At 46.5% G+C, this 27,122-nt stretch overlaps 2 protein-coding genes across 6 annotated transcripts in view; one reads left to right on the top strand and one right to left on the bottom strand.

The window, feature by feature from the left end:
- The window catches only part of GPRC6A (G protein-coupled receptor class C group 6 member A), a 159,962-nt gene that overhangs the window by 11,903 nt on the left and 120,937 nt on the right, over nt 1-27,122 (top strand). The gene's annotated exons all lie outside the window — the stretch shown is intronic.
- Nucleotides 1-27,122, bottom strand: part of LOC130362245 (G-protein coupled receptor family C group 6 member A-like) — an 87,036-nt gene that overhangs the window by 49,073 nt on the left and 10,841 nt on the right. For 4 of the 5 annotated variants that reach the window (XR_008891329.1, XM_056566407.1, XM_056566410.1 and 1 more), the window contains exon 1: nt 6,759-7,154. The exons of the other annotated variant lie outside the window; for it this stretch is intronic. The gene's annotated coding sequence lies outside the window, so the exon portion shown is untranslated. Of the gene's footprint in view, nt 1-6,758; nt 7,155-27,122 lie in introns of those variants that run through there. 5 annotated transcript variants of the gene reach the window in all.

Raw genomic sequence — 27,122 nt, 5'->3', positions numbered from 1 at the left:
TCTTCAGATGCATGATTGGTAGTGGAGAGGTGTGAGTTTATATATGGCTGAGGGAGTCAGTTGCTCTGATTGCACAGGAGGGATTAACCCTATTTGCACCAAAGTCTATTCCACCTGTCCACTGGAAATCATGGCTACATAATAGCATGACAATTTGCCCCATAGAGGGACTACACAACATGAGCTAAAAGAGAAAAAGGAAAGAATACATCAACAAAAACATAGCTTAACATATTGCTAATAAATCTAAGGCTGGGTTCACACCATGTTTTTGCAATACAGTTCCCGTATACGTTTTCAATTTGAAAACCTTACAGAACCGTGTTGAAAACTGTATGCATTGAGTCTCCATTGAAAACCGTACCTCAAAAGATGCATCAGGTTGTGTCCATTTTGCATCATGTATGGTTTTGTCTTTTTTTTTTCCCGTACTCAAAACCGTAGCCTACCACGGTTTTTGGTCTGGGTGAAAAACCGTATTGAAACGTATAAATTTTTTAAAAACATGGGAATCAATGGGAACCGTACAGAACCATATGTGCATACGGTTCCATCCGGTTTTCACCATACGGTTTTTGACTTTGCACAGTTTTTTTCTTGGAATTTCAATCAAACAAGTGAAATTTTATTCATAATGGAGGGAAAAGTTAAAAACTAATGTTTTTTTCTTAAAAAAACGGATGCAACCAGACATCGTTTTGCAAACCGTATACGGTTTTCAACCATATATGGATTAAAATTTGTACACACGTTTTGATACAGTTTAGTCAGGTTTTGAGGAATTATTTTTTTTCAATCAAAAACCTGATCTGGGAACTGTATTGCAAAAAAGTGGTGTGAACCCAGCCATATAATGCAGAATAACATCTGATCTTAGATTGAGACCGTGCTGTTGGAACGTATGCAAGGAATAAATCCAGTAAACTTCTCTATTGTGAAGAATCTTGATCCTGATAGGGATGACCCTTATGTTTCTAATGACTGATCAATATATTAATATTAAAATGCCATTGCTGCTGGAAAAATATCTGTTCCCTTACCCTTTAACCCAGATACATCAGAATGCTAAGTGCAAAACATTTCATCTTATCGCTTTGCCTGTAACTAAGACTAGAGCCTTGAGATGGAGACTATGGATACAAGACATCTAAACATTGGACTTTGTGGAAAGATGCTGAAATCTTAAGCTAAGAGGACTTGCAAGATAATGAATTATGCTATGCCACCATCAAATGACCAATCAGCATATAGAACGATGCATCATTTTACCTTTCCCCCTCCCCTTTTTCTCAGTTTGTAAAAACCAAATTTACTTCCTGTAATAAACAGAACTCTCTGGGGTACCGAGGAGGGAACCCATACCAACCTGGCCTGGTGTGAATTTTCTTACGTCGGAAATTAGTATAGCGGTAGTCACTCACAGATTAAGGCCGCACATTAACTAATCCTTAACAGTTGGTGGCAGCGCGGGACGGCCGGAACCACAATCGAGGGGAGATATGAATCCAGTAGAGCGACACTTTGAGCTGCCCGAGGCAACCCATTAATACTCAAACTAGGGGCCTGATCAACCCCACGGAAACACGGTAAGTCTGCTGATTTTATGAATCTGTAGTCTTATCTGTGTTTTTTTGAGTGGTCTTGTGGGAGTCTGCACATCCCAGGTTGACCCTCTAGATTTTACTCTTAGTCACAGAGATTTTCCCTGTTACGTAATGCGCTCCTGCCTCACATGCTGGCCGTAAGCGCATGGTCCCCTTACCTTCTGCTGCCGACGGGGCTGGGACTCGCATTGCGGGACGCACCCGCATGCGAGCCCCAGTCCGTCACTCTCCGGGTGTTTCCCCTGCCTCTGCTTCCGCCTCTCTGCTCCGGTGCAAGTGTCCCCGTCCCTTAGGGAATGCGCCCGGAGCTTTAAGATTTAAAGGACCAGTACGCTCATTAGTGTAACCACCTGTGTCTTGTTGATAAATTCCTCCACCCTCCTCAGTTTTCTGCCGGATCTTTGTTGCCTTGTGCCCTAGGGAAAGCATTCCTTTGTATTGCCTTGCCGTGTACCAGATGTCCTGCTCTTGTGACCTTAACCTTGCTTCTCTGCCGCCTGCCTACTGAACTTCTGCTACGTCCTGACTACGCTACTGTGCCGCCTGCCCTGACCTACAGCTATCCTGACTACGAGTTGTCTCATCCCTTCTGTGCTTCGCATCTCCTCAGCCGCCTGTGTGGTCGAGCCGTTGCCGGGGGTGGCGACCTGGGTGTCGTCTGCAGCAGCAAGCCCATCCTGCTTTGCGGCGGGCTCTGGTGAAGACCAGCGGCACTTTAGTCTCTGCTCCCTGGCACGATCCGAGTCATCTGCCAAACAGGTCCAGCGGATCCACATACACCGGAGTTCCTGTCTTCAGAAACGTGAGTGTTACAGTAAGATCCGGCCATGATACGTTGTGATACGTCACTCACAGCAGTTGTCCCGATAGGCGCAGCAATTTTCTCAACTTGCAGCCATGATGCAACAGCTTTTGGCCTTGCAACAGCTGCAGGTACCTCAATCTGGCCCACTCCCTCCTCCAGCTCCTGCAGTCTCTCCTGGCTCCAGCTGCACCTGCTTTTGCCTTCCAAGTATGATGGGGATTCCAAGTCATGCAGAGGCTTTGTTACACAGTGCTCCATGCATCTGGAGCTCATGTCTGAACTGTTTCCAACTGAATGTAGTAAGTCTACTTTCTGGAAAAGCCCTGGCTTGGGCTACACCCCTTTGGGACCATGGTGATCCAGTATCCTCCAATTTGTCTGCATTCTTGGCCGAATTTTGCAGTGTCTTTGAGGAACCTGCACGTGCCTCTTCAGCTGAGACAGCGTTGCTGAATCTCTGTCAAGGAGATTCTACCGTTGGTGACTACGCAGTTCAGTTCCGCATTCTAGCCTCTGAACTTGCCTGGAATGAAGAGGCCTTGTGTGCCACATTTAAAAAAGGACTGTCAAGCAGGATTAAAGATGCCCTTGCAGCACGAGATCCTCCATCTTCTTTGTCTGAACTTATCCACTTGGCCACACGCATTGATGTGCATTTTGCCGAAAGGCAGGAGGAATTGCGCTTTGAGAGGGAATCTGCCCACCTGACACCTGTGTCTCAACGTTCTCCTCTTCTGTCTCTTGCGCCTCTTGCCAAAGAGGTTATACAATGAAATCATCCTCGTCTTACGCAGCAGGAGAGGTCACGACGACGCAATGAGAATTTGTGTTTGTACTGTGCTAGCCCGGAGCACTTTCTCAAGGACTTTACCGTACGTCCGCACCTAGGGTATGTGGGAGAGGCATCCCTGGGTGTGAATTCTACTTCTCCACGCTTAACTATTCCTGTACAAGTCTTTGCTGCAGCCAAGTCTTCCTTCAGCGCTACAGCATTTTTGGACTCCGGATCTGCAGGTGACTTTATTGATGCGGCTTTAGTCCACAAGTATCATCTTCCTCTTACTCGGCTTGCCAAGCCCTTGTTCATCTCCTCTGTAAATGGATAAAAAATCTGGACTGTAAAGTTCACTTTCGTACTGAATCTCTCGTCATGCAAGTGTGAGTATCACATAAAGAGAAGATTGAATTCTATGTTCTGCCACACTGTACTTCGGAGATTCTTCTTGGTCTCCCTTGGCTGCAACGCCGTTCCCCGCAACTGGATTGAAGGACTGGAGAAATAATTCGCTGGGGACAATCCTGTGAAAATTCTTGCCTCCAACCTATTCTGCGTAAAGTTGTTTCTTGTCTTCCACCTTTACCTGGCCTGCCGCCACCTTACCAAGATTTCTCGGATGTCTTCTGCAAGAAACAGGCTGAATCTCTGCCTCCACATCGTCCTTCCAACTGCCCTATTGATCTTCTGCCTGGTACCACTCCTCCTCGTGGGAGACCAAAGCCATGGCTGAGTATATCCAGGAGAATCTCCAAAAAGGATTTATCCGTAAGTCCTCTTCTCCTGCTGGAGCAGGTTTCTTCTTTGTAGGGAAGAAGGATGGCTCACTCCGTCCATGCATTGACTACAGGGGACTTAACAAAATCACGGTAAAGAATCATTACCCTCTAACTCTTATCTCCGAACTTTTTGACCGTTTACGTGGTGCCAAGGTCTTCTCCAAGCTGGACTTACGTGGTGCGTTTAACCTCAGTCGTATCCACAAGGGAGATGAATGGAAAACGGCCTTCAATACTCATGACGGACATTTTGAGTATCTTGTTATGTCTCTGGTCTCTGCAATGCTCCAGCCGTTTTCCAGGAGTTCGTTAATGATATCTTCCGTAATCTTCTTTACACCTGTGTTGTCGTATACCTTGATGACATCCTGATCTTCTCTTCCAACTTGGAGGAGCATCGTGCTCATGTTCGCCTGGTTCTTCAGAGACTACGGAAGAATCATCTCTATGCCAAATTGGAGAAATGCCTGTTCGAAAAGTCTAGTCTTCCGTTTCTTGGCTACATTGTCTCTCATCAGGGCCTGCAGATGGATCCAGATAAGTTATCTGCAGTTTTGATTTGGCCTCGTCCCTCGGGCCTACGTGCAATTCAACGCTTTCTGGGATTCACTAACTATTATTGTCAGTTTATCCCACATTTTTCATCCTTGGTTGCTCCTATTGTAGCTCTCACGAAAAAAGCATTCAATCCTAAGTCTTGGCCTCGAGAGGCTCAAGATGCCTTCTCCTGTTTAAAGTCTGCATTTGCCTCCGCTCCTGTGCTTACAAGACCTGATCCAGAGAGGCCCTTTGCGTTGGAGGTTGATGCCTCATCTATTGGAGCGGGTGCCATCCTCACACAGAAGGGCAAGAGTGTAAGAGTGTAACTTGTGGGTTCTTCTCCAAGACTTTCTCTTCTGCTGAGAGAAATTAATCCATTGGAGATCGTGAATTTCTCGCTATTAAGCTAGCTTTGGAGAAATGGCGACATTTACTGGAAGGTTCTTTTCATCTAGTCAGCATCTACTCTGATCATAAGAATCTTCTATACCTTCAGTCTGCTCAGCGCTTGAACCCCCGCCAGGCAAAATGGTCACTGTTCTTTTCCCGTTTCAACTTCTTCATTCACTTCCGCCCTGCAGACAAGAACATCAGGGCTGATGCACTCTCCAGGTCCTCTGACGTCATTGGTTTGGACTCCACGCCTAGGCACATTATTCCTCCTGACCATTTGATTCCTGACGCTTTGGCCGAGATTCAGCAAATTCCTCCGGGAAAATCCTTTGTGCCCACCAGATTGAGACGCAAGGTCTTGAAATGGGGTCATTCTTCCTTAACAGCAGGACATCCTGGAATACGGAAGACCCTACATCTTATTTCCCGGCACTACTGGTGGCCCCATCTTGAAAGTGATGTTTCTGATTTTGTTCGGTCCTGTGTAATTTGTGCCCGTGACAAGACTCCTCGGCAAAGCCTCTACCCATTCCAGAGACTCCCTGGTCCCATATCGCCATGGATTTCATCACCGATCTGCCACCTTCTCCTAATAACACCGTCATCTGGGTCGTGGTAGATCGTTTTTTCAAGATGGCTCACTTCATTCCTCTACCAGGTCTTCCTTCTGCTCCACAGCTAGTGAAGTACTTTTTGTTGCATGGCTTTCGTTTACATGGTCTTCCACAGCATATAGTTTCGAATCGAGGTGTGCAGTTTGTTTTTAAGTTCTGGCGAGCCCTTTGTAACCGTCTGGACATCAATCTGGACTTCTCCTCGGCTTACCACCCTAAGTCCAACGGTCAGGTGGAAAGGGTCAATCAAATCCTTGAGACTTATCTTCGGCATTTTGTTTCAGCTCGCCAAGATGATTGGGTCGACCTTCTCCCCTGGGCAGAATTCTCATATAATCTTAAGGATTCCGAGTCCACAAGGTCATCTCCCTTTTTTGTTGTCTACGATCTCCATCTCCGTCCTCCTCTTCCTCTGCCAGTCTCCTCCGGGGTGCCTGCTGTTGATGAGCTGGTTCGTGACTTCTCCACCATCTGGCAACAGACCCGGCAATCATTGTCCCAGGCTTCTTCACGCATGAAGGCGCAAGTGGATAAAGGTAGAAGACCTCCTCCATCCTTCTCTCCTGGTGACATGGTGTGGCTTTCATACAAATACATCCGCTTCAAGATCCCCTGTTACAAGCTCGGTCCCCGCTACCTTGGTCCCTTCCAGATTCTACAAAAGATCAGTCCTGTCTCCTACAAATTCCATCTACTTGCTACTTTACGTATTCCCAATTCCTTCCACGTCTCTCTCCTCAAGCCTCTTGTTGTAAACCGGTTTTCTCAGAAGAATCCTTTCCCAACAACTGTCTCCGGCTCCTCAGATGTCTACAAAGTTAAACAGATCCTTTCTGCAAAAACTGTGAGAGGTAAACAATGTTTTTTTTGGTCGACTGGGAGGGTTACGGTCCTGAGAAGAGATCTTGGGAACCTGAGGAGAATATCCTGGACCGTGACCTTCTCAGGAGTTTCCTTTCTCGTAAAAGGAGGGGGAGACCAAAGGGGGGGGGGGTACTGTTACGCGATGCGCTCCTGCCTCACATGCTGGCCGTGAGCGCATGGTCCCCTTACCTTCTGCTGCCGACGGGGCTGGGACACGCATTGCGGGACACACCCACATGCGAGCCCCAGTCCGTCACTCGCCGGGTGTTTCCCCTGCCTCTGCTTCCGCCTCTCTGCTCCGGCGCGAGTGTCCCCGTCCCTTAGGGTGTGCGCGCGCCAGAGCTTTGAGATTTAAAGGGCCAGTATGCTCATTAGTGTAACCACCTGTGTCTTGTTGATCAATTCCTCCACCCTCCTCAGTTCTCTGCCGGATCTTTGTTGCCTTGTGCCCTAGAGAAAGCGTTCCTTTGAATTGCCTTGCCGTGTACCAGATCTCCTGCCCTGACCTACAGCTATCCTGACTAAGAGTTGTCTCATCCCTTCTGTGCTTCGCATCTCCTCAGCCGCCTGTGTGGTCGATCCGTTGCCGGGGGTTGTGACCTGAGTGTCGTCTGCAGCAACAAGCCCATCCTGCTTTGCGGTGGGCTCTGGTGAAGACCAGCGGCACCTTAGACTCTGCTCCCTGGCACGATCCGAGTCATCTGCCACACAGGTCCAGCGGATCCACATACACCGGAGTTCCTGTCTTCAGAAACGTGAGTGTTATATTCCCGCTGTGTTGTTCTCTTGTTCTGTTTTTTTTTTTTTAGTCGTTTGTGATTGACTGCTGCTTTAAATAGGCTCAGAAGGCAAAAGCAGAGATTTTTCCTTTGCCACAAACTTGCAGGCTTATAAAAACTATTTTTTTTCTTTCTTCCTTGAGCTGTAAATTCCTTATCTGAGAAGCAGATACAGTGTTCTGTAACAAGGTCAGATCCATTTCATAATGCAAACAGGAGAATTTAACTGTGAGAAAGATTCATTTGGGATTTTTGAGTCTTTAAAAAATCCAGTTTTTTTGCTTTCCTGATAGTTCGGATTTAATTAAATTTTAGACTTTTTTAATTTAAAGGATTGGGCCGATGAAGATATATGACATAGATTTATTTAGTTCTAGGTTCTCTAATCACATCTTTTGGGGTACGTGGATACGATAACTTTTCTGGATGTCAGACAAGCTGATAGCTTCAGATCTGTATCGGACAGTAACTTTTTCTGGATTAGAGGACGGCATTACTAGTAGCTTCGGAAAGTATTGGAACAAGGCTTAGCTGCTCCCGTAGCTTTTGAATGATATTAGTATTACACAAGAATAGCAGATTATAGTGGCATCATACAAACAGTGGTTGTCCCGTTGACACCCCCTTTTCTGTTTGGTGTTTGGTATCTATTGTTTGGCCAATCCACTGTGAGTTTTTGTTAATAGGGTAATTTGCAAACCTCTCTCTACCTGAGACTTTAAAAGAGCTTTGAAATTGTTCAGTTTTTGCATTTGATAGACTTTTGGAGATAGAAATGAACAGTTGCCATATTTGTTTAAAAGTCAGACTGCTTCTGTCCTTGGATATCTAGAGTCACGTGACATAGTTATGCACTGTGAAAGGAAGAAATATAAAACAATTCTAGAAGCTAATGATTTGTTGTCTGCTGTCCAAGCTTGGTATCGTACCTCATGTTCCATAACAAAAGGAAAATAGATAGGGATGGAATGTAGAGAAGAGAAAGAGAATATAACTGTATACTAGATAGAGACATTTTACCGCTCGATAATGATGATGATCCCAGCCGTTGTGGTTAGCAAAACCTGCCCTCAGTAGAAGACTGTTTCCTGTGACCAAGCCTGGCCTGTAAATGCTCCACCATGTCCTTCCACAGCACCTCCGTATACTGGAAAAAAGGAAGTCCCCCAAAAATGCACACACCCTACTGTATTCTATTCAACCTCCGTATAGTGGTGGTCAATACTACAGTAACTTCCTGCACTGGCAGCCATATTGGAGTGCCCGGAGGTGTGGCTTGCCCCACTTCCTGTACTGGTAGCCATATTGGAGGCCCATGAAGTGTGGCAAAATCCATTTCCTGTGCTGTCAGCCATCTTGGGTCAACAAATCTACTTACTCCGTGTAATGAGCCCTCATCCAGTGCACCCAAACAGAACTTAGCCGTTGCTGGAAGGTTTCCAGATGGAATTTCCTCTAGTGCTGAAGCACTTGATCTCTTTCCAGGTATGACTCAGGATGGGAGTTACTTTGTACGTAATGACGAGATCACTGGCCTATCCCCAAGTCAAACCTACACACCACCGGATCAGCCCTCACTGGAAAGCGCTGTATTGCATTCTGATGATAGTTGCTATCCATCACCAAGAAGTCAGACCTCTGTACCCAGTGAAGACAGTCATCCAGACCGAGATGAACTCCAGGAACAGTTTAAATCTCCTACCAATGATGATCATCATCAGTCCCTAGAAAACATACTACTTTCACTTGTTGATACAATCACACCTACTGTGGTGCAATTTCTTGAGCCTCTTAACAGTGACATGTACCAAACCAATATAGCAGATATGGTGTCTGAATCTTTTCAACCGGCCCTTGGAACAAAGATCTGGAATAAAACCCTACTCCGGATTGGCATGGGTTCAATGGAAACCCAGCGAGTGCAGGCTATAGTAAACCCTGCAAATCCATATCTTCAGCATAATAATGGCCTTGCTGCTGCCTTAGTGCAGGCAGGGGGGAATAGTATACAGCATGACTCTGATCTGTTGGTACTACAAAAAGGGTGCATTTCAACCTCCCAACTGGCCATTACAGGTTCTGGGACACTGCCCTGCAACATGATAATACATGTTGTTGGTCCCAGATATTCCTCTGCCCAACGTGATGCCTGCATAAGGCAGCTTCAGTCCACAATGGACCACATTCTTGATCTTGCTGGAGAGAAGAAAATGTCCTCCCTGGCCATTCCACCCATCAGTTCTGGGCTCTTTAGATTTCCTCCTAATATCTGTACCAATGCAATAGTGTCCAGTATTAAACATCACAAGCCAATACCAACATTGCAAGAAATCAGGCTTATCTCAAAAACATACAAAACAGTCCAAGCTCTGGTGGATGCTGTCAACTTGCTCAGGAAACCTAACCTCTTGGGTAAATACCCAATGCCACGCGATGATTCAGATGACCTACAGCATGGATTACCCAGATCCACGCCAACTGAACTTTTGCCCACACAGCCTGATGATTCCAGAGATCTCCTGCATAGGTTTGGTGAATCCAGTCCGCCGCAAACTATGTCAATTCCACTTACATATGGTTGTATTAAAGGGTCTGAAAAACCTCTTTTAGAAACTCTTTATTAATATTTTCCGTTTACCTCGGTGTTACGCCGAGCGCTCCGGGTCCCCGTTCCTCCCCGGAGCGCCCGCCTCATCTTCGTTGTTGCAGCGCCCCGGTCAGATCCACTGACCGGGTGCGCTGCGGTCCCGCCTTCAGCCGGGATGCGATTCGCGATGCGGATAGCGCCCGCTCGCGATGCGCACCCCGGCCCCCGTACCTGACTCGCTCTCCCTCGGTCCTGTCCCGGCGCGCGCGGCCCCGCTCCCTAGGGCGCGCGCGCGCCGGGTCTCTGCGATTTAAAGGGCCAGTGCACCAATGATGGTGCCTGGCCCAATCTTCCCAATTAGCTTAATTGGTAATCACCTGTGCACTTCCCTATATTACCTCACTTCCCTTGCACTCCCTTGCCGGATCTTGTTGCCTTAGTGCCTAGTGAAAGCGTTCCCTTGTCTGTTCCTAGCCCGTGTTCCTGACCTCCTGCCGTTGCCCCTGACTACGATCCTTGCTGCCTGCCTCGACCTTCTGCTACGTCCGACCTTGCTTCTGCCTACTCCCTTGTACCTCGCCTATCTTCAGTATCTTCAGCAGCCAGAGAGGTGAGCCGTTGCTAGTGGATACGACCTGGTCACTACCGCCGCAGCAAGACCATCCCGCTTTGCGGCGGGCTCTGGTGAAAACCTGTAGTATCTTAGAACCGGTCCACTAGCACGGTCCTCGCTATCCCTCTCTGGCACAGAGGATCCACCTCCTGCCAGCCGGCATCGTGACAGTAGATCCGGCCATGGATCCCGCTGAAGTTCCTCTGCCAGTTGTCGCTGACCTCCCTACGCTGGTCGCCCAGCAAGCTCGTCAGATCGCCCAGCAGTCGCAACAGATAGCGCAACGAGATCAACAGCTGGCATACTTGACCTCCGAGGCACTGCGTATTCAGTCACAGATACAGCAGCTGCAGCCGCAGATACAGCAACAGCTCCAGCTGCAACTACCATCTCCTCCGCCGGCTCCTGCAACTCCTCCGCAGCAACCGGTCCTTCCTAACCCCTGCTTGTCCCTGCCGGACAAATTTGGCGTAAAGATCGCCCAACGAGATCAACAGCTGGCATACTTGATCTCCGAGACACAGCGTCTTCAGTCACAGTTACAGCAGCTGCTGCCGCAGATACAGCAACTTCAGTCACAGCAGCTGCTGCCGCAGATACAGCAACTTCAGTCACAGCTACAGCTGCAACAACCATCTCCTCCGCCGGCTCCTGCAACTCCTCCGCAGCAACCAGCCGTTCTTAACCCCTGCTTGTCCCTACCGGACAAGTTTGATGGGGACCGCAATGATTCTGCCACAGCCACAGTCCAGTCCTTCTTCGCTGAGGTCCGTGGTGTCTTCGAGGAGCCTGCCCGAGCTTCTTCTGCCGAGATTGCCCTGCTGAACCTGGAACAGGGTGTTTCTTCCGTTGGCGAGTACGCCATTCAGTTCCGTGCTCTTGCTTATGAGTTGTCCTGGAATAGTGAGGTTCTCTGCGCGACCTTTAAAAAAGGCCTATCCAGCAACATTAAAGATGTTCTGGCCGCACGAGAGACTCCTGCTGACCTACATGAACTCATTCATCTTGCCACTCGCATTGACATGCGTTCTTCCGGATGGCGTCTGGAGCTCCGCCTGGATATGGACTTTGTTCGCACGAAGCGTTTTTTCTCCCCGGCTCCTCTCTCCTCTGGTCCTCTGCAATCCGTTCCTGTGCTTCCCGCCGCGGAGGCTATGCAAGTTGACCGGTCTCGCTTGACACCTCTAGAGAGGACACGACGCCGCATGGAGAATCTTTGCCTGTACTATGCCGGTACCGAACACTTCCTGAAGGATTGTCCTATCCGTCCTCCCCGCCTGGAAAGACGTACGCTGACTCCGCACAAAGGTGACACAGTTCTTGATGTCAACTCTGCTTCTCCACGCCTTACTGTGCCTGTGCGGATATCTGCCTCTACCTTCTCCTTCTCTACTATGCTCTTCTTGGACTCCGGATCTGCAGGAAAATTTTTTTTGGCCTCTCTCATCAACAGGTTCTACGTCCCCGTGACCAGTCTCGCCAGACCCCTCTACATCTATTGTTTTTACAATAAAAGATTGGACTGTCTCGTACGTTTCCACACAGAACCCCTCCTAATTTGCATCGGACCTCATCACGGAAAAATTGAGTTTGTTTTCCTCAGGTTCTTTGGCCCCAAGAAGAGGGGGAGACCCAAGGGGGGGGGTACTGTTACGCCGAGCGCTCCGGGTCCCCGTTCCTCCCCGGAGCGCCCGCCTCATCTTCGTTGTTGCAGCGCCCCGGTCAGATCCACTGACCGGGTGCGCTGCGGTCCCGCCTTCAGCCGGGATGCGATTCGCGATGCGGATAGCGCCCGCTCGCGATGCGCACCCCGGCCCCCGTACCTGACTCGCTCTCCCTCGGTCCTGTCCCGGTGCGCGCGGCCCTTCTCCCTAGGGCGCGCGCGCGCCGGGTCTCTGCGATTTAAAGGGCCAGTGCACCAATGATGGTGCCTGGCCCAATCTTCCCAATTAGCTTAATTGGTAATCACCTGTGCACTTCCCTATATTACCTCACTTCCCTTGCACTCCCTTGCCGGATCTTGTTGCCTTAGTGCCTAGTGAAAGCGTTCCCTTGTCTGTTCCTAGCCCGTGTTCCTGACCTCCTGCCGTTGCCCCTGACTACGATCCTTGCTGCCTGCCTCGACCTTCTGCTACGTCCGACCTTGCTTCTGCCTACTCCCTTGTACCTCGCCTATCTTCAGTATCTTCAGCAGCCAGAGAGGTGAGCCGTTGCTAGTGGATACGACCTGGTCACTACCGCCGCAGCAAGACCATCCCGCTTTGCGGCGGGCTCTGGTGAAAACCTGTAGTATCTTAGAACCGGTCCACTAGCACGGTCCTCGCTATCCCTCTCTGGCACAGAGGATCCACCTCCTGCCAGCCGGCATCGTGACACTCGGTACAAGTAAATAATCTTGTAGCCCAACAACCTGACTCAGAGAAACAGCCAATGCCTTTCTACAGAAGAATTAAGCAAATACAACGAACCTATTCATCAGTATGGAAGGATTTATATAATCTAGTCTCTATCAGAACTGCTCTGCAATTGTGGACAAAGAGACATACTCCTCTGGAATAGAATTCTGCCAACAAATACAAGCCTGGGCCAAAGACAGACTAGATTCAAGCTCCACCAATTTCTCTGATGCCTCTCAGGAACCAACGGAATCAGCTGAAGAGTTTTTCTCCAGACTACTTAATCTGTTCCAGGATCAAGGTTATAACCTAGGAAGTGAATTCCATAAGAAACTCCTCATTAGCACTTTTGTTACTGGCCTCCACGATGCTAAAGAAAGACTTACGGACACTAGGCCGGAATATGTGACACTTGAACCAAAACAGCTTTCACTTATTGTCGAAGCTATTGAAAAACAAACTAAAGTGGCACTTACTAAGAAGAACTCGGATGTGTCAATCCGTCAAAATGCATCAATGATGCTTAATGCTACAGCACAATACCTGGTTCAGGATTATGTCCCTCGAAGATCACCTGTCAAAACAATCATCTGCTACAAATGTGGTAAAATCGGACATGTCCAGCGAAACTGCAGAACCAGACTTCATCCTTCTAACTACCGAATGGATTCAGCCACTGTAAGACCAATGATGTCACAAAACTGTCATAATATGGACCATCTCATGGACCTCTCATTGGACACCTAGGGCCGCACCAGGATGAATCAACAGTGAAGACCCGACAACAGAATAACTCAAGAGAATACAGCTAATCAAGTCCCGGATAGAAATTGTCAAAAATCGGGATCTGAAATTTACTCCTGAAACTCGAAGCCACCAATAAATATGAGGATGATGGGATGAACCTTGGATTATCCTAACCACTCACACCTGAAGAACTTTGTGTCCTGCAAGCCTCTCCACTGATGGTCATGAACATCCCAACAAAGACTATACCCGATGTCTATCTACAACAAATTCCTGACTGTGTCTGGTCCAAAGGCCCAGATGATGTTGGATTCTTGCCTGTTCCGCCTGTTAAGGTCTTCTTAAACCCGGAGCCAAGATACCAAGAGTACCCCAGTATCCACTCAAGGCGAATCAAGAAACTTCTCTTTCTGAACAAATTGCAACTCTTCTCAAGAATGGAGCCTTAATCAAATGTGTTTCCCCAGCAAACACTCCTTTGTTTCCGGTAAAGAGGAAGACATTAAAAGGACAACCTGAGAAGTTCCGCATGGTACATGACCTTTGTGCCATTAATGCTGCCACAGTTCTGGACACTCCCATTGTTCCCAACCCACATACTCTGCTCAGCTCAATACCACCAGATGCCAAGTTTTTTTTACTGTTCTGGACTTAGCCAATGTTTTTTTTAGCGTTCCTTTGCATCCAGACTGCCAATATCTCTTTGCCTTTACTCCCCAAGGAGGACAATACACCTGGACACGCTTGCCACAGGGAGCTCAAACCTCTCCCAATCCCTTTTCTCAAGCCTTATCCACGTGTCTGCATCAATGGTTATGTGCCCATCCTTAATGTGACTTTACTTGAATATGTAGATGACCTTCTACTCTGTGCCACATTGCACATTCTTCAATCAACTGCAAGGTGTCCCTTGGAAAAATCCAGTGGGCACAACAAAAAGTTGTCTTCCTAGGACAATGTATCTCTCAAGGTGCTAAACACCTCACGGAAGACAGGAAGCAAGCCATGCAAGAGATTGCCTGTACCTACAACTGTCAAGCAACTACAGCCTTTCTTGGTATGATCACTTACTGCCGACAATGGATTCCGGATGCCTCAGCACTGATGCAACCTCTGTTTGATGCCATTCCAGCTATGACACAGAAGCAACCACTTTCATGGGAAACCATACAGTGTTTGAACTGCCTAAAAGACTTTATCATGTCCGCTCCTGCACTTGACATTCCGAACTATGAACTACCATTTTATCTGTTTGTCTCTGAAATAAAGGGCCATGCCTCTGGAGTCCTTGCACAATAACATGGGGACAAATTGAGAACTTTGGGATACTACTCATGCAGACTAGATCCTGTTGCACAAACCGCACCCACCTGCCTTTGAGCTGTGATAGCTGCTAAAGACCGTTTTGATAAAACCTTGGACACCATTCTTGGACATTCTATCATTATCCTCGCTTCATATGATCTGAAAGTTATTTTGACTCAATGCCAAAGAAATCCACTTTCTCTACAAAGACAAATGAGGCTTCAATGCTCTCTCTTTTTCTTACTTCCAGATAAAATCACTCTTCAAAGATGTCCAGTCCTGAATCTATCCCCTGCTTCCTCTCTCTCAAGCAGGGATGATGAAGAAAAACTAATTGGACAAAATGATGGAGACCTCAGTGATCCTAAGCACAATTGGTTAGAGGTTATGGAAATGGAGACAACACATCTACTAATGGTCCAAGAAACACCATTGAACAATACAACCTTTACACTCTACAAAGACGGGTCCAGATATGCTGATGAAAGTGGCAAATTCCACACAGGATACTCAGTGGTTAGCCCATTCATGCAAGACTACTCCCTTTCAGTGTTTCAGCACAAGAGGTGGAACTTGTTGCCCTAACTGAAGCCTGCCGCATCTCGGAAGGACAAACCGCCAACATCTACACGGACTCTGCCTATGGGCATGGAGTGGCACTGGACTTCGGATTAAAATGGGCCCTAAGGGTGTACATGACTGCAAATGGAACCCCTATAAAGAACTTTGAAACTGTCAGGACCCTGATTGAAGTCTTAAAATTGCCTGAACAAGTGGCAATCATCAAAGTAAAAAAACATGGAAGATTGGACTCTGAAGAAGCCAAAGGAAATTTCTTAGCAGACCAGGTACCGAAAGAAAATGCAATACTGCTCTTTGCTCGAGAGGAATCAGGGGTATACATAGTGACAAGAAAACAGAAGAAAGGATCAGAAGAACCAGAAGAGGGGAAGAAGAACCCCGGACCAGGACAAGAAGAGAGAAGAAAGGATCAGAAGAACCAGAAGAGGAAAAGGAAAACCCCAAACTCAAGACACTGAAACAGTTACAGACTCAAGCCTTGAACAAAGGAAGGAGAAAATGGGAGCTGAACTCAGGGAATCAGACGGCCTATGAAGAAAAGCAAACAAGATTTGTCTTCACCAAGCCCTTTACACAGGCTTATGGAGTCACCCACAGAGAAAAAGACCAAATGATCACCTCTATCAACGAAATCTACCCTGCACCAGGAATAACAACACCAGTTGAACAATATGTCAAGGGATGTGACATTTGCAACACCTTCAACCGTGGAAGAACAGAAGTTACTCTGAAGAAAAACTTGGCCAAACCTTGCTACCCATTTCAGAGAATCAAGATTGACCACATGCAACTGCCCAAAAGTGGAAAGTTTGAGTACATGCAAATAGCAGTGGACATGTTCTCTGGATGGCCAGAAGCCTACCCAGTCACTAATATTGCAAGCAAAGACTACTATAAAGAAACTACTAATGGAACAGGTCTGCACATTTGAAGTCCCTGAAGTAATTGAAAGTGACCAAGGACCAGCTTTCATTGCGAATATTACAAGAGAACTTTGGAAGATGGTGGGAACAGACCTCGGACCCCATACTACATATCATCCCGGAGCAGTGGGGAAAGCTAAACGACTAAATGGCACCCTAAAGAACAAAATCCTAAAAGCCAGTAAAGAACTGTGCCTTCCATGGCCAGAAATGCTGCCCATAGTCCTATACTCTGTTAGAAACACACCCCAACAGCCAACAGTCTAACCCCATATGAGACATTATTTGGGGAAGAGGGGTCCCTAAGCTCGGATGTTATTACCCTCAGCAGCTTAGAGCAGGATATGATAGTTTAGTAAATTTTGTTATTACCCTGTGTAATAAGCTGAAAGTAACACATGTTGTAGTTTTATTCTTCCATTCCAGATCCAGACACTGAACCAGGAAATCACAATCTGCATCCCAGAGAATTTGTCCTCGTGGAAAGACACATGAAGGGGCCGCTGGAACTTGGATTTGAAGGTCCTTATCAGGTTCTACTGACGACTCTGATTTTGGTGAAACTGGAAGGAGAATCAACATGGATACCCCTCACACTGCAAGAGGGTTCCTACACCATGCTCCTGATACATATCCTTTTCTGTATATGTGGAGTGCAAACCCAGCAACCCAATCCGGCTCCACCACACTACTGGACTGACTTGACAATGACCCAAGAGTTGTATCCCACGTTTTGATAACTCTTCAGTGCCCAAGTGACTACTTTAAGTTTGACTACTGTGACATAGTGAATTGTCCCGAGGTGCCCAAAAAATGTATTCCCTTACGTCCTAACCAGCAGCACAAGTGGGGTGTTCTGCCCATGTGAAGCTGGCAGAATGGTGGAATTTTTAATTCCGCCCAAGTAATTACCATTTTAATTAACTCTCCCATAAAAGGCCTCCTCCCTTAAGCCACATTGCTTTTTTTCAGTCCTGTGCGGACAGCAGGACGGTTCAGGATCTGTGGGGTTAATCTCCACTGAGCCTGCATGAGATAGATTTTTTTCTATTTTCTTCAATTTTTTCCCCCCTTTAAAGTGAAAAGGGGAGTTTATTTCTTATTACCAACTGCAGCTGGGGGTTTTCTTCTGTGTACCGCTGCCGCCTGTGTATTACAGCCATGTCACAGATGCGGCGGAATTGGACACTGTTCTCCCTGGAACAGTGTTCTCTATCTTTGGGATGGTTCCCCTTCCCCTCCGCTATTGTTTAACATACCTTTTTTTCATTCCGGGCAGCTGAGCTGCCTGTAGTCTGGACGCTGGTGCCGCGGACCGGAAGTGCGTCATCTGATGACTTACGGTCCGGCGTCTGCGCTGCAGAAGCGCTCTATTGCATTTTTTTCTGTGCAGGAGTTTATTATACGCCACATTTTTCCCCTCTTATTCATCTCATAGGGGCGAAGCCTAAAAAATATATATACTTTTTTGGGAATAGGTTAAATGACCTGGTGATGTCATATCCTTTGGGGGGGGGGGGGGGGGCGGAGCCTATTCCAAAATCTCTTCCTCCCCTCCTCTATTTAAGCCAGCTCCTTCAGACAGCAGGTCTCTTGCTGCTTTGCTGCTAGAGTGATTACTGACAATCACTGCTGTTGCTGGATTGCTAGTGCCTTGTGTACTCTATTACACTCTCTCTATCTATTTTCTTAGGTAGTGCCTCGCTATAGTTATGCTCCTGCATTACTTTGCAGCTTTTTTTCTAAATGCAATTTTTGTTTTCCAGAATGTCTACTCCCCCTAGTGGTGAGTCCCACCCTGGAAGCCGCAAAACATCTTCCTAGAAAAGACACCTTACCTGTGCGGATTGTGGTACTCCGCTGCCAGACTCTTATGAGTTTAACAGGTGTCCCGGCTGTTGGCCACCCCCTAATCCGGCAGAACCCACCATTGAGGACATGTTTATTTGGATGAAGGAGTTCATGGGAAACTCCATCAATGAACTGAAGACGTTTTTTTCTGCTAAAAGGCCAAGGACCTCTACAAGCCCCACTTCCATTCCTGAGGAATCCGTTATGTCTGTGGATGCACAGTCTGATCAGTCCATTGAAGAAGTTGTACTCCCATCCCTCTTTCCAATAGAGAAGACCCAGAGATTACTCCATTCCATCCGGTCAAGGGACCAGGATGTTGAACAGGGGGAAGCCTCAACGTCCACCTCTAGAGGGCTGTGGGCCTTCAAAGTGGATGACAATTTAAAGAAACTGATGTTTACGGAATGGAAACATCCTGATAAACCTCCGGTTCTCTCTAGGAGATTTAAGCTGATGTATCCTCTCCCGGAGAAGGAATCGGACTCTTGGCTCCCTCCCCCGAAGGTTGATATGGCAGTTACTAAACTGTCAAAAGGAGTACTGCGGACGACAGAAGCAATCTCCAAGATCCCCTAGACAGAAAGGTAGATGCTCTATTGAGACGCTGCTATTCGGCAGCTTCTGCTTCCGCTAATGTGGCTATTGCCTCATCAGAAGTTGCTGAGTTTGCCAAAGACCGAATTCTCCGGATTCAGTCCAACAAGGGAATGTCCCCAGAGAGGAAATTCTGGACTCATTTAAGACCCTACTTCTTGGGTTAGATTTTCTATGCGGAGCATCTCAACAGCATTTGAAACTCACTGCAAAGTCCATGGGCCTCGCTTCAGCCAGTAGACGCCCTTTGTGGCTCCGCCCCTGGCAGGCGGACAACTCCTCTAAAATTATTCTATGTGGGCTTTCCTTTGAGCCAGGTCGTCTATTCAGGTCTCAGTTAGATGAGATCATGGAAGGCTTCGCTGACAAAAAGGAGCATATGCCTTCCTGTCCAAAATTTTCGTGGCCGAGGTAGGGGCAGAGGAAATAGAAATCAGACCTCGTCCAAGACTCAAAAGCGCCAATATAACCCAAGGCGTTGTGGAGGACGCGGTCGGGGTAAAGACCAGAAGTCCGACTCGTAACAGTCCCGAGAGATTCACCAATGTTTTCCCTCCCCTTTCCCTTCAAGATTTTCAGTTGGAAAGTTTTCCCAAACCTCCGCCTGTGGGAGGCCGCTTAAGTTTGTTTTTAGAGACCTGGATGCAAGAAATCCAGGATCCTTGGGTCCTAGAGGTAGTCAGGTCAGGCTACAAAATAGAATTTATTTCTCCCCCCCCCCCCCCCACCCCAAGGAAATTTATGTTAACAAAGTTATTACCTCAAACAAAGCAAGCTTTTCTAGAGGACTCGGTTCTCCAATATATAGAGAAGCAAGCCCTAGAGGAAGTTCCCTTCCACCAAAGAGGGTTAGGGGTCTACTCCCCTATCTTCCTAGTTTCAAAGCCGACTGGCGCATGATTATCGACCTCCGTTTCCTGAACCGCTTCATAAAAAAAAAGGCGGTTCAGAATGGAAACCATTCGGTCAGTCACCAGCATACTGGAACCTCAAGACCTCATGGTCACCATCGATCTGAAGAACGCCTACCTTCATGTTCCCATTTATCCTGCTCACAGGAAATTCTTGAGGGTTGCTGTCACCATAAAGGGTGTGGTAAAGCACCTCTAGTTTGCTGTCATTCCTTTCGGCATTACTTCTGCTCCCCACACTTTTACAAAGGTTGTGGCTTCAGTTGTTGCTGCTCTCAGACTAAGAGGTCTAGAAATTATTCCTTGCCTCGACGACTGGCTTCTAAAAGCCGCTTCTCCAGAAGTCTTATAATCCCATCTTCATCTGGCTCTAGATTTCCTTCAGCGTCTGGGCTGGATTATAAACTGGGAGAAGTCCGAGATCATACCTTCCTCAACCAGGAAGTTCCTCGGCTTCGTAATCAATTCCTCCCGTATGACTTTATCTCTAACTCCAGAGAGAAAGAGTCGAGTGGTAAGAGCCGCAGAGTTTCTGAGGAGTCCTCACAAAGTCTCCATCCGAACTCTGATGAAGATGTTGGGCCACATGCCAGCATCTGCAGAGGCAGTTCCCTGGGCCCTTTGGCATCTCCGACCACTTCAAGATCAAGTCTTGTCAGTTTGGAATCGCAACCCCAAAGGGTTGGACAAAAGATGCACCCTGTCTCCCGAAGTTGGATCTCGTTGGATCATTTTGACCACGGACGCCTCCCTTCTGGGTTGGGGAGCCCATCTGAACGACCATCCTGTTCAGGGTATTTGGACCTCTCAGGAGAGACTTCTCTCCTCCAACATGAGAGAGCTAAGAGCAGTTCGTCTAGCTCTCCTACATTTCGCACCCCTTATTCTAGGGAAAGCGATAAGAGTTAGGTCAGACAACTCCACTGTGGTGCCCTACATCAACAGACAGGGAGGCACGAAGTCTCAAGCACTCCTCAAGGAGTCCGGACTAATTCTGTCTTGGGCAGAGACCAACTTGACCCACCTTTCAGCGATCCACATAAAAGGGGATCTCAACACAGTTGCAGATCGTCTAAGTCGCGGTCTTCCAGTCCACGGCGAATGGTCCCTCAGCGAGAAAGTTTTCATGAAGATAACACTCCGGTGGGGAGTGCCAGAGATAGATCTCATGGCAACACGCCTGAACGCCAAAGTGAGCAAGTTTTGCTCTCTTTACAAAGAGGACAATCCTGTGGCGATAGACGCTCTGTCCATACCATGGAGGTTCAGGCTGGCCTACATATTCCCTCCACTTTCCATGATACCGAGGGTATTGATGAAAGTCAGGCAAGATCAGGCCTCTGTGATAGCCATCATACCATTCTGGCCCAAGAGGTCCTGGTTCTCCCAGCTCATGAGGATGAGTCAAGGGAGTTATTGGAGGCTTCCCCATGCAGAACCTTGTGTTTCACAACACAGGCTCCTGCCTAGATCTGAGGAGACTCAATCTGACAGCCTGGAGATTGACAGGACCCTACTAGGTAGTGGGCTTCCTGCAGAGGTTTTGAGAACCATTGCTCATTCCAGAGCACAATCAACAAAGTTTATTCCCGGATAAAACACATTTTTCATCAGTGGTGTACTATGAAAGAGGTAGTAGCCTCAGATCCTCCTCTTTCTGCATTACTATGCTTTCTCCAGGATGGCCTGGACAAGGGTCTAAGCCCATCTACTCTAAGGGTTCAAGTCTCAGCACTCTCTGCCTCCTTAGGCAGATCTTTGTCACAAGAACCCCTAATCAAAAGATTCCTCAGGGGAGCTGAAAGACTTAAACCTAGAGTTCTCAGACCTATCCCCAGATGGGATTTATCCAAGGGGTTATGCTCTCCCTACCTTTGAACCTTTGAAAGAAGCTGACTTTAGGTATTAGACCCTTAGTCACCTTTTTGTTGGCCATAACCTCAGACACGAGAATTGTTGAGCTTCAGGCTTTCTCGGCTTTTGAGCCTTATACACTCTTTCTCCAGGACAGGGTCTTGTTGAGATACCTACCTACCTTTGTTCCTAAGGTCCCGACCTTCTCTAACGTCAACCAAGTCATATCACTCCCAATTCTGTGTTCTAACCCATCTTTTCCTGAAGAAGCTGCGAATCACACTCTGGACATTTCAAGAATACTGAAATTCTACATTGCAAGAACTGGGGAATTCAGAAGATCAGAACACCTTCTCATCTCTTTTTCAGGAAAGAAAAAAGGTCTTAAAGCCTCTAAACCCTCTCTGAGTAGATGGATTAAAGAGGCAATTCGGGAGGCTTTTGTAGCTCAGGAGTTAACTCGTCCCGCCTTTGTTACTGCCCATTCTACCCAGGCAGTATCTACTTCTTTTGCTGATAGAAGTTCTGTTCCTTTAGAACAAATCTGTGCTGCTGCCTCATGGAGCACCCATGACACATTTATCAGTCATTACAGGGTTAATGCCAAACATCCAGAAGAGTTGGCCTTTGGGCAATCAATCCTATGTGCTACTCTGCCGTAGTCCCTCCCTATTTTTGTTGTTACTTGCTAAGTCCCCACTTGTGCTGCTGGTTAGGACGTAAGGGAAGCGTTCATTTTTAACGTAAATTTGTTTTCCCTTAGTCCTAACAGCAGCACACAAATTTCCCGCCCTTAATTATTTGTTATTTGTTATATAAGCAATGTGGCCTAAGGGAGGAGGCCTTTTATGGGGGAGTTAATTAAAATGTTAATTACTTGGGCGGAATAAAAAATTCCACCATCCTGCCAGCTTCACAGGGGCAGAACACCCCACTTGTGCTGCTGTTAAGACTAAGGGAAAACACATTTACGTTTAAAAATTAAAGCTTATGTATGGGGATGACAATTCACTATGCACATGTGTGACGGATGACTACTGGGGGAACAACGGTGGATATTGAACCTACTATTTCAGCTTATCTGAACCTAATTGATACATCAGACCCAAACATGACCGAGAGAATTCCCCCCATGAGAACAACCATCCTGTATGCCAATGGTGCAAGTGTATACCCAGCAGAGTAGGGTAAACATAGAAGTCCCAGGTAAAGGACTAGTATGACTACAAAGGGGGGCGGTTCATAAGGGGCCGCTCGTCTCAATTCAGTGAAGCATCCCATACTCATTTTTTATTTTTCTCCACCTGAACTTGGGACTATTAGGCAGAATGCAACATAGGGAGAGATGTCCTGTAAGGTAACAGATATTTTTTAGGGGGGAATTGATAGGGATGACCCTTATGTTTCTAATGACTGATCAATATATTAATATTAAAATGCCATTGCTGCTGGAAAAATATCTGTTCCCTTACCCTTTAACCCAGATACATCAGAATGCTAAATGAAAAACATTTCCTCTTATCGCTTTGCCTGTAACTAAGACTAGAGCCTTGAGAAGGAGACTATGGATACAAGACATCTAAACGTTGGACTTTGTGGAAAGATGCTGAAATCTTAAGCTAAGAGGACTTGCAAGATAATGACTTATGCTATGCCACCATCAAATGACCAATCAGCATATAGAACGATGCATCATTTTACCTTCACCCTCCCCTTTTTCTCAGTTTATAAAAACCAAATTTACTTCCTGTAATAAACAGAACTCTCTGGGGTACCGAGGAGGGAACGTATACCAACCTGGCCTGGTGTGAATTTTCTTACGTTGGAAATTAGCATAGCGGTAGTCACTCACAGATTTAGGCCGCACATTAACTAATCCTTAACAATCCGATCTCTTCACCTATCTGGTAGGTGGACAATTTCAATACCGTGAAATTTACTGGATTTATTCCTTGCAACCTCACGGTCTCAGTCTAAGATTCGATGTTATACTGCATTATTAGATGTATTCTTAACAATATGCTATGTTTTTGTTTGTGTTCTTTCCTTTTTTTTTTTTTTAAGCTCATGTTCTGTAGTCCCTCTACGGGACATATTGTCATGCTATTATCTAGCCAGGATTTCCCATGGACGCAACCTTCGCGTGGTGGATGGGGGACACGTTTTGATCAAAAAGTGGGGCTAAGAGCCTCCATTTTTTCAGTGCTGCTGCATCCTTCTTTTTTTGTTTACTTTGTATTTGCCACAGCAGCGTGCACCCGTGTATTAGGTAGTTGTGCTGGCTATTTTTCTTTTTTGTGTTTTTCTATGCAAGTTAGGGGAAGTGGCACCCTCTCTAGCCGTGCACTCCTCCCTGTTTTACAGGAGGTTTTTGAACTGGATCTTGCATTTCACCCAGTCAGAGGCCATATGCCCAGCAGAGGTGAATGGATTAAGCATGTTAGGGTCCCATCCAGCAAGAATCCACCTCGCGTGGTGGATGGGGGACACGTTTTGATCGAAAAGTGCACTAAGAGCGTCCATTTTTGACCAAGAGTGCTGCTGCAACCTTCTTTTTTGTATACTCTGTGTTTGCCACAGCAGCATGCATCCGTGTACAAGGTAGTTGTGCTGTCTATTTTTCTTTTTTCTTTTTGTGTTTATGATATGAAGAAAGGTCACATGAAACATGTCATGCAGAGTGTTTCCCAAGTTTTACCTTTCTGTTGATGTTTCTGAGACCTTCCACTGTCGATGTTTTATTTGGATACAATAAAGGAGAAATCATTTTACTGCGTACCCATCTCTCCAAGTTCGATTTTCTCTGAAATAATGAAATGGAGAAGACGCAACCCTGTTGTAACATGTTCAGATTGGTTTTAAAGACACAGATTTTTTTGTTCAGCACTCACATGGTTAATGTGTTCCCAGGAGTCTTTTGTCTCTGGTGTTTTTTGACCCCTCCCTTAACTTTGTGTATAAATCTACCTGACACACACCTGCCGGAAGGGGCCTGACGAAGCGCAAGAGCGCGATAACGGACTGTCGCCCACCGGCCGATCCCACCCGTACCTGTTCCATCTTACCTCCTCCCTGCCATGCACTTGCATCTGTACCATGAATAAAGAATATTCCGTACGATAATTGGTGTCTGAGGTGAGTGCTCTGATACGTACTTCTTGTCTTATGAAGATATTGTTTGCATGCCTAACAATATTGTAGCACAACACTGAGACACGAACAGACATCAAGCTGCTAGCTCCCTGTTCACCAACAGAGAGCCCTCCAAAGTGTAATTGAACTCTGGCAAGTGCCAGGTCCACTGTCTCCATTGTCAGAGTAGATTTGTAAATTACTTCTATTTAAAAATCTTAATCCTTCCAGTACTTATCAGCTGCTGTATGCTCCACAGGAAGTTCTTTCCTTTTTGGATTTCTTTTCTGACCTCTGTCCATGTCAGGAACTGTCCAGAGCAGGAGCGGTTTGCTTATAGGCATTTGCTCCTGCTCTGGACAGTTCCTGACATGGACAGAGGTGTCAACAGAGAGCACTGTGGTCAGACAGAAATGAAATTCAAAAAGAAAAGAACTTCCTCTGTAGTATACAGCAGCTGATAAGTAATGGAAGGGTTAAGATTTTTAAATAGAAGTATTTTACAAATCTGGCTTTCTGGACTGGTTGATTTATAAAAAATGTTTCCACCGGAGTAACCCTTTAAATGTGCGCCGTAACTTTTGACATGTCACAGGGACATGTGGAGCATTTGATCGTGGGGTTCTTAGTGCTGAGACCCCCCAACGATCAGGAGAAGAGCCAGAAGAAATTCTCAGCATTGCTGTTAACTCCGTGGCTCTAATCGATGTTTGTCTTGCTGATCCATAGACTTATAATAGAGGAGCAGCGAGACAAAGATCCTTATGATCCATGGAGTGAGTGTCTATTTAAGAGGTTAAACTACACATTAAAAAATGTATACATGTAAATGAACATTATAGATAGATAGATAGGTATACATATTGTACTTAAGTGTTACATTTAAATAAGAGAGAAAGTATTCTATGACTATTTTTCGAGAGAACATATAACCACTCACCTGTTACACAGGAAACTATTATTTTCTGTTTTCTCTAATAAATTTGATACCCCTTTATAAATAGGAAAAAGTCCCCCGATCAAGATATCTCCTGGTAGATAAGCTGCAGCTTCTTCATGGTTGTTACACATCTGGACAGGTATCCAACAGAGACCTATAGCAATGATTCGTAGTAGCAGGTTCATGGTGACTATGCGCGGTGTGCTCAGAAAAAGAAATGAGTTAAGTTCTCCCTGATGCATTTATTCAATAAAAAAAATCTTTCTGGGTTTCCCCTTCAAATACAAAATGCATTCTATACATTTTACAAATAGAATGAGCGTTACCTAAGGCTTCACCTAAATTCCAGTCCAGTATCAGTTTTAATGTTGTTTCTTGTATTATATTCAGTCAGTTTACAACAATACACAATGTCACGATACACATCAGTCATAACATTAAAACAACTTACAAGTCAGGGGAATAATAAGTATATGGATAAGCAAACTTTTCAAAAGTTTGGTACAGTAGGTCAGCTGAATTTTGGCACAAAAGTTAAGTACAAAGCAAATTTCACCTCCCCTATTAGGTAATGCCCTCAGTAGGTATGTAGGGTATGCCCTTTAGATGGTAAAAGCCCTCAAAAGGTCACTAATGCCCCCAGTATGTAGGTAATGCCTCCAGTAATGTCCCAGGTAGGTAATGCCCCCAGGAGGTAGGTAGTAGGTAATGTCCCCAGTAGTTAGGTAATAGGCGATGTCCCCAGTAGTTCATAGGCAATGCCCCTGGGTAGTTCATAGGCAATGCCCCCAGGTAGGTCATAGGTAATGCCCCTAATAGGTAGGTAGTACCCCAAGTAGGTAGGTAGTAGGTAATACCCCCAGTAGGTAGTGCCCCAATTAGATAGTGCCCCCAGGTAAGTAATGACCCCAGTAGGTAGTGCCCTCAGTAAGTAGTTCCCACCCAGGTAAATAATGACCCTAGAAGATAGTGCCACCAGGTAGCCCATGCCCACAGAAGATAGTGTCCCTAGGAAGGTCATACCCACAGGTAGGTTGTGTACCTAATAGAAAGTGCCACTAGTAATAATGCCACAAGGTAGGTTGTAGGTAGATAGTGCCCCTAATAGATAGCGCCTCTAGTAATAATGCTCCCAGGTAGGAGATGCCCCCAGCAGGTGGTGCCCCCAGTAATAGTACCCTCAGGTAGGAGATGCCCCCAACAAGTAAGACCCCCAACAGGTCATGCCCCAGTAGATAGTTCGTCCAGTAATAGTGCCCCTAGGTAGAAGATGCCCCCAGCAGGTAGTTCCCTCAGCAAGGTTGGAGCTACCCCCAGCAAGTAGTGCTCCCCAGGTATGTCGTGACTGCAGTAATTGAGCCTCCAGGTTGGTGGTACCTCAGTAATTGTGCGCCCCAGGTAGGAGATGTCCACAGAAGGTTGTGCCTCCATGTAGATAGGGCCCCCACTACAAAATGCCCGCAGAAAAGTCCTCATAAACATAAAATAAAAAATCCCACTCACCTTTCCGGTGATCCTGTGTGGATGCCGG

This window comes from Hyla sarda, chromosome 3 (genome assembly GCF_029499605.1).
Source record: "Hyla sarda isolate aHylSar1 chromosome 3, aHylSar1.hap1, whole genome shotgun sequence".
Taxonomy (NCBI): Eukaryota; Metazoa; Chordata; class Amphibia; order Anura; family Hylidae; genus Hyla; species Hyla sarda.
Note: the sequence above shows the minus strand (reverse complement) of the source record. Positions and strands in the feature narration are given on the sequence as shown.